Genomic DNA, 14,698 nt, shown 5'->3' with positions numbered 1-14,698 from the left:
ACGTATTCCCTGGCCTGCGTGGCTCGGTGGGCTGGGCGTGGTCCAGAAAAGGAAAAGGTCGCTGGTGCAATTCCCGATCAGGGCACAGGCCTCGGTTGCCGGTTAGTGCCCCATCAATCAGGGTGTGGGACAGGGCTCTAACGTTATTATTAAAGCTTAGAGTTGCTGCTGGTAAAATTAATTTCCAATCATGTTATGGAGACTCTTGCACCCATTTACTGCCAGAGGTAATGGAAGGAAGCAGAGAAAGGTACTGGTCTGGGGAGAGAGGACAAGGGGAGGGGCCAGGTCCTTCTCAGCCCAGCCACGTTCGGGACTCCCGCTCCATCAGCCCCTCCCCCCTCTTGCATTCAGTGCTTTGGACAGTCGTCAGAGCAGGGACCTCTGTTCACAGGTGAGAAAACCGAGAGTCCGACAGCTGAGTTAAGAGAAATGCAGGAGCTTTGAGTTCCTACCTGGCCACCTTGTCTCATTGTGAGGTCTGGGTGCTTTTTCCCTTCCTGGGCCTCAGTTTCCCTGAATGTGTTAAGTAAATGAGATGGAAGTTGGTTTGGGTTACTGGGTCCATCTAGGGCAATGCAGAATTATTCAAATAGGGAACATTTGGCTAGCCCTCACTTCTCAGAATTCACCCAATTCTGATTTGTTATAAGTAAATAGATGAAGAGAAAGAGAACTTATTATTCTATTCACAGTGGGGGCGGGGGGACCTGCCATGTAGTTAGTAATATTTTTCTCCACAGGTTGGGACACCCTCTCCCAGTCGTGAGGTGCCTAGGAAACCTAATTAATTACGGACTTATGGGGCGCCACTTGTGCTAATATAGAATCAGGGCCGAGGGAGCTGGGTGTCTCAGGGGATATTTATAACGAGCTGAGGCAGTCTGGTGAGTCACTGCTCTGTTCTCCAAGAGGACACACCTGCCTCGCCTCCCAGGAGTGGGGGGCTGTTGCTCTCTGGTCAGGCCCCCTTCCCTTACAGGGCGAGGACACACACACACACTGGGGAGCGCTGCCCTGCCCTGGGCTCCCCTGGGACACTGATTAATACAGCCCATCCCCCCGTTCCAGTATCATTTCCCAACAGCCTCCCACTTCCCAGACTGAGCTGCCCTGTCCACCAATGGTGCTGCAGACTTGCCGTTCCCTGGGAACATCTCATTCCAGAGGGATTCCTTCTGGGAAGGTTTACTACGGTCAAGCCCAGCTGTGCAGCTGGACTCTTAAGCAGCCTCTAGCAGGGCCAGCTCTTCCGGGAAGCAGAGAGGCAAAAGCAGAAAGGGGAGGGGAGCAAACCTTCATCGAGCCCCTACTCTGTGCCAAGCCCTAGACAGGGCGCTCGGCATCCCTGAGCTCCCTGAAGTGTCACCATAAGCTGTATAGTGGGTCCATCACCCACACTTTATGAGCCGGGAAACTGAGACGCGGGGAAAAGTAGCTGTGAAGGAGCACACAGCTAGGAAGGGCTAGAGCCAGGGTTCCCACTCAGGCCTGCTTAACTCCAAAAACTCTTTTCTGTTTGTTTATTTTTTAGAAAATATTTTATTTATTTATTTTTAGAGAGAGGGAAAAGGAGGGACAAGGAGAGGGAGAGGAACCAACTGGGGACTGGCCTGCAACCCAGGCATGTGCCCTGACTGGGAATTGGACCAGCAACCTTTCCGTCCCCGGGCCAGCACTCACCCACTGAGCCACACCAGCCAGGGACAAAACTCTTGTTTTTATAAGATCATCTCAAGCTATCAGAGTAGTGGTACAAAACACACACACACACACACACACACACACACATGTACTATGTTCACTTAACTCTCAAAATATTGAGGGTGGATCCAAACAGAAAAAGATGAAAGACCTCAGAAATAATAGTCAGAATAGAGAGAGGACCAATCCCGACGCTCTGGGGCTTACAAGAAGTACATCCAAAACATAACAAGAATTCAGAAAGGTGGAGGACAGAGGCAGAGTCTGAACCGGGGATCTCGGAGGCTGCAGGACGCGCTCTCCCCGCACTGCTGCTGGCTCCCCTCGGCCTCCGCTGTGCCGAGTGGGCTCTCGAGGGCGTGACTGAATGGAAGGCACTCTGACACCAGCACCACATGATTCTCCCATGTGACCCTGGACAGTCTCAGGCAACCTTGGTGTCCTCCTCTGTAAAATGGAACAATAATTCATACCTCATAGGGGTGTTATAAGAGCTAGAGACATGTTTGTGGCACCCATTGCACAGTAAAACCATAATTATGTTTATTTTTGTTGGTGTTTTACATGTGCCTGTGTGATCTGTAAGACTGTATGGGCTGTCGCTGGCAGTCCGATAGACTATTAAACTCTTTTTCTTGTGTGTGTTTGGAGCAGGTGGAGTGTGGGGGGTGGGAGTGGGGGTGAGTCCCCTCTACCTTCCAGGCTGGAAAATCCCAGGGGTGCCCCTTGGAAAAGCCAAGAGGCGGCTCCAAGGTGACTCTTCCTGTTTGTCTGCCAGCCTGACCAATCTGTCACCCAGTCTTCCATTAGGTCACACTCCTGCTCAGACTCTAACCTTGATGACTTCCTGCTGTCCGTGTGTCAGGGTCTCTCCTGCTTTCAAGGCCTCTGATGGCGTGCTTTCTGCCCTCTCCTCTGACTGTGGACTCGCCCCTGCCGGTGAGCACCCACTTGCCCCTCCCAGCCCAGCAGGCTCTCCCCACTGTCCCACCAGGGCTGCCACTCCTCCTTTATCATCCAGGCTCACATTCCCTTGTCTGTAATTCTGAACTTCAAACACTCTAAAAACCAGACTTTTAAAAATAAGTTGGATATAAACTCATTTGGCCACAAATCTGGTCTGCCCTGATGTAAGGTTATTTAAAGTCTTTATTATGTCTCACACTGCTCATACATTTTGCCACAGAAACTTTGCTGTGCCTAATTAAGGGCGCTGCCCCAGACCCCACTGGGGTGTCCTGTCGTGTCAGCACACGTGTGCCGTGACTGTTCTGAAAGACAGAAAGCTCTGCAAACCCACAGGCGTCTGACCTCAGGGCTTCGGGCAAGGGCCTGCGCCTGCAGTCACGACAGCCTAAGGCCTACCCTGTGCAGGCCCGGGAGGTCCTCATCGCCCACCCTACTTGCAACCTTGGAAGGTGAACATTAGCCCCTCCAGTTTACAAATGAGGCTCAAGGACAGACAGCCGGGAAAGTGGCCAGGCCAAGTCCTTCTGAGGGCCCAGCTTCCTGCTCTCCATCTCTCCTCAGTACCAAGTTCCTCTCTTGTCCTCATGCACTACCCCCCTACTCCCCCATCCTCTGTCCCTCTGACACCCCTGGGACGTGTGAGCACAAGAGTGCCTCATCTGGCAGTATTCATTCAGGGCTTCTCAATGTGCACGCAAAATCTAAAGATACTGGTTCAGACTTAATAGTCCTGGGGGTGGTACTTTGTATTGCTGACAAGCTCCCAGTTGCTGTCAGGCCCCACCTTGAGGAGTAAGGGGCTAGAGAGAAGTGGAGATACAGTGTTGAATAAGAATCCCTGCCCTGACCAGCATGGCTCAGTTGGTTGGTGTGTTGTCCCGTACACAGGAAGGTTGCGGGTTCGATCCCCAGTCACGGCACATACCTAGGTTGTAGGTTCAATCCCAGGTTGGGACACCTATGGGAGGCAACCAGTCAATGTTTCCCTCTTCCTTCCCCTCTCGCTCTCCCTTCTTCTCTCTCTAAAATTGATACAAATATATATATTTTAAAAAAGACTCAATCCCTTTTGTCATCACTCTCATGTACAAGAGCTCTCTATGTACCTGAGCCAGAGGTGGGTGCAATTACTATCCTCATTTGACAGATGAAGAAACAAGCACAGAGAGGTTAAGTAACTTGGCCAAGGTCACACAGCTCACAAGGCACAGAGCCAGGACTTCAACCTGGTGAGCCTGGCTCCGAGAGTGCTTGCTGTTAACTACCGCACGGCACACGAGTCGGAGAGACGGACCTGGCAGAGCCATGTGACGAGCCAATTGCTGCAGGCAGGACTGGCAGTAGCAGAGCACAGGGTGAAGGCCGGGCTCCTTTTTAATGCATGGTGAATTTTCAGGGTAACTGACACTCTCCCCTTTAAACACCCAAGCCCATTTTCTTCAGAAGATCTTTCCAACTGGACTGTACGTCATCCTGCTGTATGTACTTCAACCTTTCCTTGAGGACTCAGGCCACTGTTATGACTGCCAATGTTTGTAGCCACAGCAGGTCCTCAAGTGGCGTCACGTTGTCCAATGTTATTTTGTTATAACTTTGATGAGGTGCCGTGGGCACTTGACTCTTGTTTATATGTCGTTTCACTTAAAGTCGCAGAACTTATTGACGACGTCGACGACTTCACTGTGTTCTAAAATATTAATTCTCAAACCATCAGCTTTCAGTTTCTCAGAGTTCTTCCTATGCATGCTTTCTATACACCGTGGGCTGAGAAACCAGGCGACCAACCTCGTCAGAATTCTGTGTGGAATAAGGTCTACAGGTGCAGAGTGAGGCTAGAACAGTTTCTTTAAGACAAACAGGCCTTAGCTTTTGCACATGGAATTTATGAGATTCAGTTTGGTTGCTCATTTACATGTTTTTGCTTATTTCCTGGTTCATGGTTGTGTATTGAAAGCTGAAGGAATCGGATAGGCACTCTTTATGTCTGATTTACAAGCTGGAATGTGATCGGACTTCCAGGGCAGTTTTTCAAAGCTGCCTGGAGTCTTTATTCTGTACTCTGAGGTGGGATGTGGGCCTCTGAATTTTGAAAACTGCATTTGGAACTACCAGCATTTACTGAGCACCTACTGTATGCTCGCATGTGCTGGGCACTATGCACAAGAAAACCTGCGAGCCCAGTCCTCACGCATTACAACATCAAACTGAGTGGACAAGCTGCCGCACAGGAAGCCTCCCTCGCCTGCAGACAGAGAGGGCCGGTAACAGCGGTGCTGTGGCGCAGTGAGCACGTTTGCGAGAGCGGCCAGGAGTCAGCAAACCGATCTCTGAGTTCCCACTCCCCGACCCGCCAGTGCACTCATATCCTCTCTAAACATCGGTTTCCCCATCTGTAAAATGGGGATAACCCTCTCTCCCTCCCACGGCCATGATGAGAGAATGCCTGGGAAAGTGCCACATAAACTGTAAAGTGTGGTCCACACATGTGCAGTGAGACTCCTGCAGGCTGCAGGGAAGACCGACCCACTCCGGGTACTTCCAGCGATGAGGCTTTACTGTAAGGTTGTGCTGGGGAGGTAGGGAGACTGCAGGGGTCTCATCAGATAGAGAGCAGCCCTCCAGGATGACTGGACCCTGGTGCTGGAGCCCTTGGCTGCTCACACCCAACCCAATTATGGACTCTGTCTCCTGGCTTCTGATGCCTCCTGGCTCCTGCTTGCTACCTTCTCCTCATGTAGTCCTTACCTTCTGCCCCCTTAACTGTCCTCTGCTTTTCAAGCAACCTGGTGAGAGTGAGCCACTTTTCAATACAGCAGGTCCCCACGGGCAGGGTGTTAATGCTGTGCTCCCCCTCTGTGCCCTTTATGCGCATCCAGTCTGTAAACCACTGCTTGCGTGGCGGCCACACCTTGGCCCAGGCTGTTGTAGCTGGAGCTCTGTGCCCAGCAGCACAAGGTTAGGGCCGGCGGGTGTGGTGCCACGGGGAGGGCAGTGTACACTGTTCACTGCGGAATTTGAGCTGTTGTTACGGAGGGAGGACTTCGTTGAGGCAGTTCATCTGGCCAGCAAGCAGCACCTGCCTGTCATGTCTCACGTGCCACTCAGTAGGGGCCAGCCACAGGCCACATTGTGCAATCGGGGAAAGCCGCCATGTCTCCCAAGTTTCCACATTCTGCAGGTTTCTCAGGTGGATGACAGTCTTCTCAGTGACCCCTGCTCCAGGCTCTGGCTTGTCTGTGTGTGCCCCCCAGTCCCGTGACTAGAACCTGTGTGCAGGGTGCTACTTGCAGCATCGGACGTGGTAGAGAAGAGTTAGAACCTGCTTCCGTGTCCAGCAGTGGGGGATTAGTGACCGATATTTGGTGGATTTAAATGACAGAGTGCACATAGGCATGAAGAGTTGCATGATCAAAGAACACTAACAACGCGGTGTAACAGTGAGGTGCCAAGTCGTCGGCATTATGTACATGTGCACGTGAGCGGGTATGTGTACGTTTACCTACATGTGTCATTTACATAGGGAAGAGACTGGAGGTTTTATGTAAAAAGTGTTAGTAGAGGTTATCTCTGGGCGACATTTTATGAGCAAATTTTGTTTGCTTATTTATGCTCTTCTCTTTTTCTACATTTTCTACAACAAATACATTATTTTTATAGTCAGGAAAAAAGCCCATAAATATCATTAAAAAACAAACAACCAACCAAACCCTGTCCTCAGAAAAGAAAATTATAACTCATTTCTCTTCCACACACTTAAAGATTCAGTTCCTAAGAGGGAGAGCTATATTTTCTGGGAAAATGAAATTTTTCATTAAAGATCTGACACGCAGCCCTGCCTGGTGTGGCTCAGTTCATTGGGTGTCGTCCTGTAAAGCCAAAAGTTGCCGGTTCAATTCCCAGTCAGGGTACATGCCTAGGTTGAGGGCCAGGTCCCCTGTTGCGTGTGTGAGAGGCAACCAATTATTGTTTCTCTCTCACATCAATATTTTCCACCCTCTTTAATTCCCTCCCTCCTCCTCTCTCTAAAAGTAAGTAAATGAAAACTTAAAAATAAAATAAGGTCTGACATTCTGCCGGCGGAATGCAACCTAATGGGGAAGTATGGAGGGCAGCGGATGTCCTTCTCGGTGGCCCTCTGGGAAGGCTGTAACAGTGGCCAGAGGTCAGGGAGGTAGAAGTGTCCAGAGTGGACAGAGCCAGGACACTTCCCAGACAGATCACCTTGTCACCAACATATTTAAAAGGAACTGGAGTGAAATGGACATTTATGTTGTCAGTTATAGCAGTGACCGAGTTTTTGTTTCCCTTCAGGGAAAATCACTGCCCTCTCCCTCCAAAGGGAAGAGAAGGAGAGAGAAGGAGCCTTAGCAAATGCTATCAAACTGTCACCAGGGATGACCTCTGGGAGTGTGGGGGAGGGGTGAGGTGGCAGGGGAGAGATGAGGGCATTTGCCTTTTACCTTTGCCTTTTATACAGTTAAAAAAAAGAGAGCGTCAGTGGGATGTGGGTTTTTGGTAGTCTTCAATTTTTTTATTGTGAACACAAGATACCTTTGTAATCAGGAGAAAAATGTCATAATGAAAGGACCAACCTGTGGTTGGCTCCTGGGTGGCCATCCCGCTGTTCCCACCTGCAGGCCACCCACCACCCTCACTCTGGGGCCGAATCTTTGGGCTCCAAGCTGCCCACACTTGGCAGGGGATGGGAAACGACCAAGGGCAAGCAGCTTGGGTCCTCTGTTCTGCCACCCTGGCCCCTCTGGGCAAACCTGGTCAACTCATTTCGAGTTCATGGTCTTAGCTGTTTCCCCAAGCTTGACCCCATGTGTGCCTCCCTGCCCTCTGCCAGCTGCCAGGCCTCCCTACTTCGCTGGACTCCAGCCTGACCCCTTCTGACCAGCACTTTCCTGGGGCTGGGACTGCCCAGGCATTTCGCTTATGGCCGCTTGGTGCCTGGCTGAGATTCAAAGGCTGCAACTGCCATCTCAGGGAGCTGCGCCTGCAGCCCTCACAGGGACTGTCAGGAGTTTACTTGCCCTTGGAGACAGAGCAAGGCTCACCCTCTCAGTCAGCAGGTGAGCACAGCATGCGATCCATGGAGAGCCCTGGGTGAGAGAGGGTGCCCCGCCCTAACTCCATGAGGCCATCTGCCACAGCATCACAGACATGGGGTCCTGAGACACCTGTCCAGTCGTGCCTCCTGTAAGTGTAATCCCAGCCGTGGGACTCTGAGTGCGTCCTTCTGAGCTGTGCCTCCCTGCTCTGTAAAATGGAGATGATAATGACGTCTTCTATCCAGGGACTCCATCAGGAGCAGATAGGTTAATGTAGGTGAACGCTTTGTGAGGCGAAAGTGCTCAAATGGTATTTTCTGTGAAAACCCATTCTGGCATTTTGAGAAGTTTTTAAAAAAAACCCCAACTAGCTCTCAAGTGTTTGTTACTCACTAACTATGCATGCTCAGCGCTCAGCTCAATTCCCTGAGCGAGTCAGGAAATGGAAGGTACATGTGGCTTGTCACCAAGGAACTTGGGCTCAACTGGGGAAATGGAGCACTCACATTAAAAGTTCATTTGCTTTCTGTTCATGATTGGAAGCTTCAACGAGGGGATCCTCCGCCAGCCCCATGGGCGAGGGGGCCAGGCAAGTGCCGACAGTTCCCACAGAGGTAGACACACCTGAGCACAAACTGGGGATCTTCCCCTCACCACGTTCCCTGAGACTGTGAGCCGGTTTCTCTCACTGGGCCTCAGTTTATCGGGATGTGGAAAGAAAACTGTGATGGCTACCACATCAAATGGCACTGAAAATTATACTTACCTGGCAGGGGAGATACCAGGTGGTTTTCCCAGGGCGAGGCTTAATCCATTCCACTCTGGCTGTGCTGACCCCTGTGATTCCCCCAAATGTGGGAGACTCGACTGCATAATTTGTGGTAGTGGGGGGCTGCATTTGCTCTCTCCCCTGACAAAAAATACAAATAAATAAATAAATAAGTCACGGTGAAAATTAAAGAAAACAATGCATATCAAGTAACTGCCTTGGACAATATTATAAATACCTCCAAAGTGAGGAACTCAACAAGGTTCCCCCCTTTTTAAAATTTTTATTTTTAATTATGGTAAAACCCATAAAATTTATCATCTTAACCATTTTTAAGTGTATATAGCAGTGTTAAGTATATTCACATTATTATGCAATGAATGTCTATAACATTTTTTACCTTGCAAAACTAAAACTCTATACCCATTAAATAGTAATTCCTCATTTCCCCCTCCACTAAGTTCTCAGTCGCCACCATTCTACTTTCTGTTTCTATGAACTTGACCACTTTCGTTACCCCCTATAAGTGGAATCATGCAGTAAATTTGTCCTTTTGCCTCTGGCTCACTTCACTTAGCATAATGTCCTCCAGGATTGTCTATGTTGTAGTGCGTAACATGTAGTAGCATCTCCTTCCTTTTTAAGGTTGAGTAATATTCCATTGTATGTATAGGCCACGTTTCATTTATTCATCTTCAGTGGACACTTAGATTGCTTCCACCCCTTGATGGAATTGTAGATAACACTGCAATGAATGTGAGTTTGCAAATATCCCCTTGAGACCCTGCTTTTAATATTTTTAAAGATTTTATTTATTTACTTGTAGAGAGAGTAGGAGGGAGGGAGAGAAGAGAAGGGAGGGAGAAACAGAGCGAAAGAAACAGCAATGTCCGAGAGAGAGACATTGACCAGTTGCCTAGTGCATACCCCCAGATGGGGACCTGGCCTGTGACCCAGGCATGTGTCCTGACCAAGAATCGAACCAGCGGTCTTTTGGCTCACAGGCCAGTGCTCAATCCACTGAGCCACACCAGCCAGGGCTAATTCTTTTGGATATATATCTAGAATGGAGATTGCTGGATCATATAGTAGTTCTATTTTTTAATCTTTTGAGGAACCACCATACTGTTTTCCAGTATGTTACAATCCTATTTCTTTACATCTATAGTTCCAATTTCTTTACATCTTTGTCAACACTTCTGTTTGTTTTTGGTTTTGTTTTTGTTTTTTTTAAAGAGTAGCCATCTTACTGGGGGTGAGGTAAACAGGGTTTCTTTTTGCAAAACTATTGAAATTTGTTCTCACCACTCCAGTAATCTCCTAATGAGTCTGATTATGGGATTGACCCCACATTTGGTCAAAGGAGTGTGTTTCCTCAGTGATTCTCGCAGAGCCCAGCAAAGCTGGCAGGGTGCCAGCGCTGTCAACCTGCTGAGAGCTGGGTGCCCGTGCCCTTCGTCTGTGGAGGGCGCAGGAGCTGTGAAGGCAGGCCAAGTCTGCCACTGTATTTGCTTTGGCAGAAAAGATGCCACCAAAGCAACAAGGCACTCGCCTGGATGGCCAGATTTTCTGTGTGGCCACTGTCACCCTTTCCAGTGGCCTCTCACCACTGTTATCTTGCTTCTGTCATGTCTCCCCAAGGTTACCTTGGGGACAGGAACTTGTTGGGAAGTTTAAAGCCAGGTCTGTTCAGCTCTATTGAGCAGACTCTGGGGGAAGGGCCTTGAGGCACAGTGGACGGCAGGTGAGGAGGTGGCCTGTACTGGGTGCTGTGCAGCTAAAGGAGGTCCCTGCACTAGGGAAGCTGGATAGAAAGCTCAGGTGCTGCCCAGGAGAAAGAGACAAGCAAGAGAAAATTCCAGAAAGGAGGCTCTGCAGAAAAAGAATACCAGACGACTCTTAGGGGTGCAGCTGAGCAGGGCTTGCAGCGTTTCCCAAAAAGAGACTGCGTTGTAAAGTCAGGAGACCCAGGGTCAAACCCGACCAGGCTGCACCACTGTGTGGCCTTGGGCAAGCTGTGGAAACTCTCTGAGCCTCACTTTCCTTACCTGTGAAATGGGAACAAAAATTCGCACTCAGTAAACTGTTATGATCAGCATTGTTTATCAAACAGCTCTTGTTTGTGTAGCACCCCTTATAAGCACGCAGACCTTGGTTAAAAACTTAGATCTGTTCCTTATTAACTGTGAGACCCAGACCAGCCGCTAACCTCCCTGGGCCTCAGTCCTCTCACCTTTAACACGGGGATGATAAATAGGAACGATAATGCCCATCTCCCCAGGCTGATGCAGGTGTTGATGAGGTATCACACAGTGCTTTCGTGCAACAAATGTTCGTGACATGCCTACTATGTGCCAGCACTCTGCTGGGGGCTAGAGATCAAGGATGAATTAGACTAGCCCTGCCTTCAGGAAGGCATCTTTAGTGGTAACGAAACAGCTCATTTTAATACTGAGATGGGGAAGGCTGGGGAGCAGGGCTGTCCACAGAGTTAGGAGCTTGCAACTGCATTTGCCTTTACATAGAGTAAATGCCTTTACATAGAGTAAATGCCTTTACATAGAGTAAAAGCAGCTGTGATCCAATCATGGGGGAGCTGTGATGGGGAGCGGGCATTACTTGCTTCCAGCCCTCTCCTGATGCCTGCCCTGTGTTTCTGGACTCCTGCATGGCTCTTCGGCCTCAGAGGAGCCCTGCATTCTGTCAGTTCCCTCTTTCCAGTGCAGATGGGAGGGGTGTCCTCAGGCTTTGAACCCATCTTGGTGCCTTCAGGCCAGAGAAGAGGCTCCACGCAGCTCGTGAGTGGACAGGTCTCTGGTTTCACAACAGGAATGGTGGTGCCGTCGGTGTGAGGGCAGCCGTTGGTGGCCAGGGTGGTCTGTGGCTCTGGAAGAACGCTGGCCTGGTGTCTTGGGGCCGGGAGGGAGGGTGGTTTTCCTGCCCAAAAGGTCTCCCAAGAGACCCACTGCTGACTCTCCATCCCTCATTCTCCCTGGGAGAGTGTCCTGGGCATACTTTTCCTGCCTCCTACCCAGCTGAGCGCTCACAGGAGCAGGCACGCTGGTGGGGGCTGCTTTCAGCACCCCCCTACCCCAGTCGGTCCAGCGTGTGCCTGCTGCCTGTGTGCGGCCACATTCCTCTCTGTTCAGCTCCCAGCCTCCCAGCCCCAGGAGTGACCCTGCTCCTGTCACCAGAGGCATGTGGGAGGCCGACAGGGCAGGGGTGGCCGAGATGGTCTCTTGTCAAAGTAGTCAGAGCAGGAGAGCATAAGAGCTGGGCTGGGCACCCTGGCTGAGCCCAAAGGAACGCAGGACTAGCCCATGGCGGTGTGGCTGGCCCCAGCGGCAGCCCCGTAGAGCGGCTGCCTGCGCCAGCTCTTCTTCCAGCATGCAGAGGGAGGCTCGTGAACCAGCCACCCAGTGTCTCCTCCTCCTCCAAGCCTGTCACCATTTCCACACACACAGCAGGGTCTGTGGGGGTGGAGGCTTTTTCCAGACATGTATTTAAGTGAGGAGAGAAAACAAGGCGAGTCGCCCAGGATTTGCCAAATCAGTAGGCAGGAACGCAACCCAGGAAGGAGGCCAAAAATAAGACGCCAGCGAGGGTCACCCTCTTCTCCTGAGCAGCAGCCTGTGCTGAACACACTATAATCACACTTTTGTTGGAGTCTGACCCTTGATCCCAGGGCATCGGTCTCCTGGTCAGAAGGTAGCAGAGCCCTGCCTGTGGGCAGTGAGCAATGGTGAGTCAGGGAAATTCGCAAGGACACAGGGAACACCCCCGAGTCACTGGGGACAGGCCCTGCTTCCCCCTGCTGGTCAGGGAGCCAGGAGTTCTGGCCCCACCGAAGAAGAGGAATTTCTCAAGAACTGTGGCAAAATTCAACGGGATCTTTCAGAGGAAGAAGCATTAGGCTTTGGATGTTTTTTTGGGGGAAAATTGTACAGATTTTTTCACCTTTATATCTATTTATGAATTAGTTCCTTTTCTCCTTTAGCTCCAAAGTATATTTATCTCTGTATTCTTTTGGGGGCATTTGTTACCTCATGCTCCAAAGAGCAAATAATGACAGTAATAACAGGGCTGACATTTATTCAGCCCTCACAACACGCCAGGTACTGGCTTCCCCACAGATTTGTGTCTCCTCCAATCTAAGGCTCCACTAGCCTTCAGGTACACCATGATTTGTGTGCCGCTGATGAATGTACGACATGTCGTTGGCCTTAAGGCTCACCTGATTTCAGAACTGTCAAAAAGGGAATCTTAGAATCAATAAAACGCAGTAACTAATGCTTAGTTGCCATCGTGCCCCACAGAGGGGCACACTGAGGAACAGAGAGGCTGAGCACACCCGTCCCGATGTCGCGCAGCAAGTACGTGGTAGAAAGGGGATCGAACCCAGAGCTGGGCTCCAAAGCCTGTGCCATCTTGTGTGAGTGAGTGACATCTGTTCATGGGCAGGTCACAGGGAAGGACACACAGTGAAAGAAGGAGAGTGGGGCCTCCCCCTCCACTTCCTCCTCCCCACCAGGCCCAATGTTGAAACCTGCTCTTGCTGCTGCTCTCACTCCCAGCAGCGGGCACCCTGGGTCTGTGCTGCCTCATGTCTCTCTTGCTCCTGCTTGGACTATTGCAGCAGCCTCTTAGCTGTCACCCTCCTCCAGCACCCACCCCCACCCCGCAACACACATGGAATGAGGGTCATCTTCCCGAAATGTGAATCTGATTGTTTGACTCTGTTCCAAACCCTCTGAGGCATCCAAACCCTAGCAAGCATTTCTTCATTCACTCGGCCATGTCAGCCCCTGCTCTGTGTCAGCTTCTGAGGGTACAAAGGTGACAAAGCCCGATGTGGTCCATGGCCGTGGTCTCCGGGGGAAGCGAGGCCCTCAGTGGGCATGTGTGATCCAGTGTGAAAATGCCTCAATGGGGCATGCTGGGCCCATGCGGGGAGCCTCTGCTCTGCAAACTCCGAGACCACTTTGTGCAGGATGAGTGGGGATTCACCAGGCAAAGAACAGCAAGAATTCCCAGGCAGAGGGAAGAGAGGTTGGAGGAGAGTATCAGATCTGTCCCTGATGAATCTGGAAGGACAGGCTTGGGGGAGGGAGACAGCTGGACAAAACTCTCACTGGTCCCTCCTTCCTTTTTCAGCCTCTACTCCCCTTTCCCCGCCTCCCCCCCCCCCACTCTTTTTACAATATCCCTGTGCGGTAGGTAGGTACCTGTTTCCCCAGCAGGCACCTTCCCCCTCAAGCATCCTCCACAGGCAGCAACCCTCTGCTCAGCAAACTCATCCTTCCAGACCGCCCCCCAAGTGAGAACACCCCTGACCTGAGACTTATCTCCCTGAGCTCTGAGCCAGGCAGAAGCCTGGGGACCTTGTCTCAGTTTCCACATGGGGACTGGGGAGTATTCTGACAAAATTCAGCTGAGTAAAAGCCAAAGTTCTTACAAAGGCCTTTACGCCTCTGCATGGTCTAGACCACCCCCTCCTCTTTGACCCTACCTTCCACCGCTCTCCCCTTCGCCAGGACGGCTGCTGCACTACCGGTCCCCTTGCTGGTCCTTAGATACCTGTCCTCTGCATTCCTACCCCAGGTCCTTTGCACTTGCTGTTCCTGGTACACATTTTCCCTCCCTTTTTTGTGCAGCTCCCTTATTCATCTTCATCTTCATCAGATTCTGCTCCAGTATCTCCTTGGAGAGGTCTACCCAGACACCCTATTTAAAATTGCAACCGATTAGCCCTGACTGCATAGCTGAGCTGGTTTCAGCATTATCTCAATACCTCAAAGTTTCAGGTTCGATCTCTGGTCAGGGCACGTACAAGAAGCAACCAATGAGTGCATACATAAGTGGAACAGCAAATCCATGTCTCTCTCTCTCTCTCTCTCTCTCTCTCCCGCCCTCTCCCTCTCCCTTACTTTCTCTCTCTCAAATCAATTAAAAACAAAATAAATAAATAAATAAATAAAATAAAAACCCTCATCTCACACTCTTTATTGCTTTATTTTTCCTTATCGCACTTACCCTCTTCAAGAGCCTCTGACTCCCTTACTTGTTTCCCGTCTGTCTTTCCCCACGAGAATGTCTGTCCCCACACTGCAGGGTCCCCACACTGCAGGGTGATGACCTGGGTCTGCCCAAGTCATCACCCTGCACCCTCAGCAACTAGCACAGCACCTGGCACATGACAGGT

General features: G+C 50.6%; 1 pseudogene; it reads left to right on the top strand.

Moving 5' to 3' along the window:
* The first annotated feature begins 8,485 nt into the window (after positions 1 to 8,485).
* Positions 8,486 to 8,638, top strand: LOC114495907 (annotated as a pseudogene).
* The last annotated feature ends 6,060 nt before the right edge of the window (positions 8,639 to 14,698 follow it).

The sequence above is a fragment of the Phyllostomus discolor genome, chromosome 4 (assembly GCF_004126475.2).
Source record: "Phyllostomus discolor isolate MPI-MPIP mPhyDis1 chromosome 4, mPhyDis1.pri.v3, whole genome shotgun sequence".
NCBI classification, from domain to species: domain Eukaryota; kingdom Metazoa; phylum Chordata; class Mammalia; order Chiroptera; family Phyllostomidae; genus Phyllostomus; species Phyllostomus discolor.
This window is presented reverse-complemented; position numbering and strand designations above follow the sequence as displayed.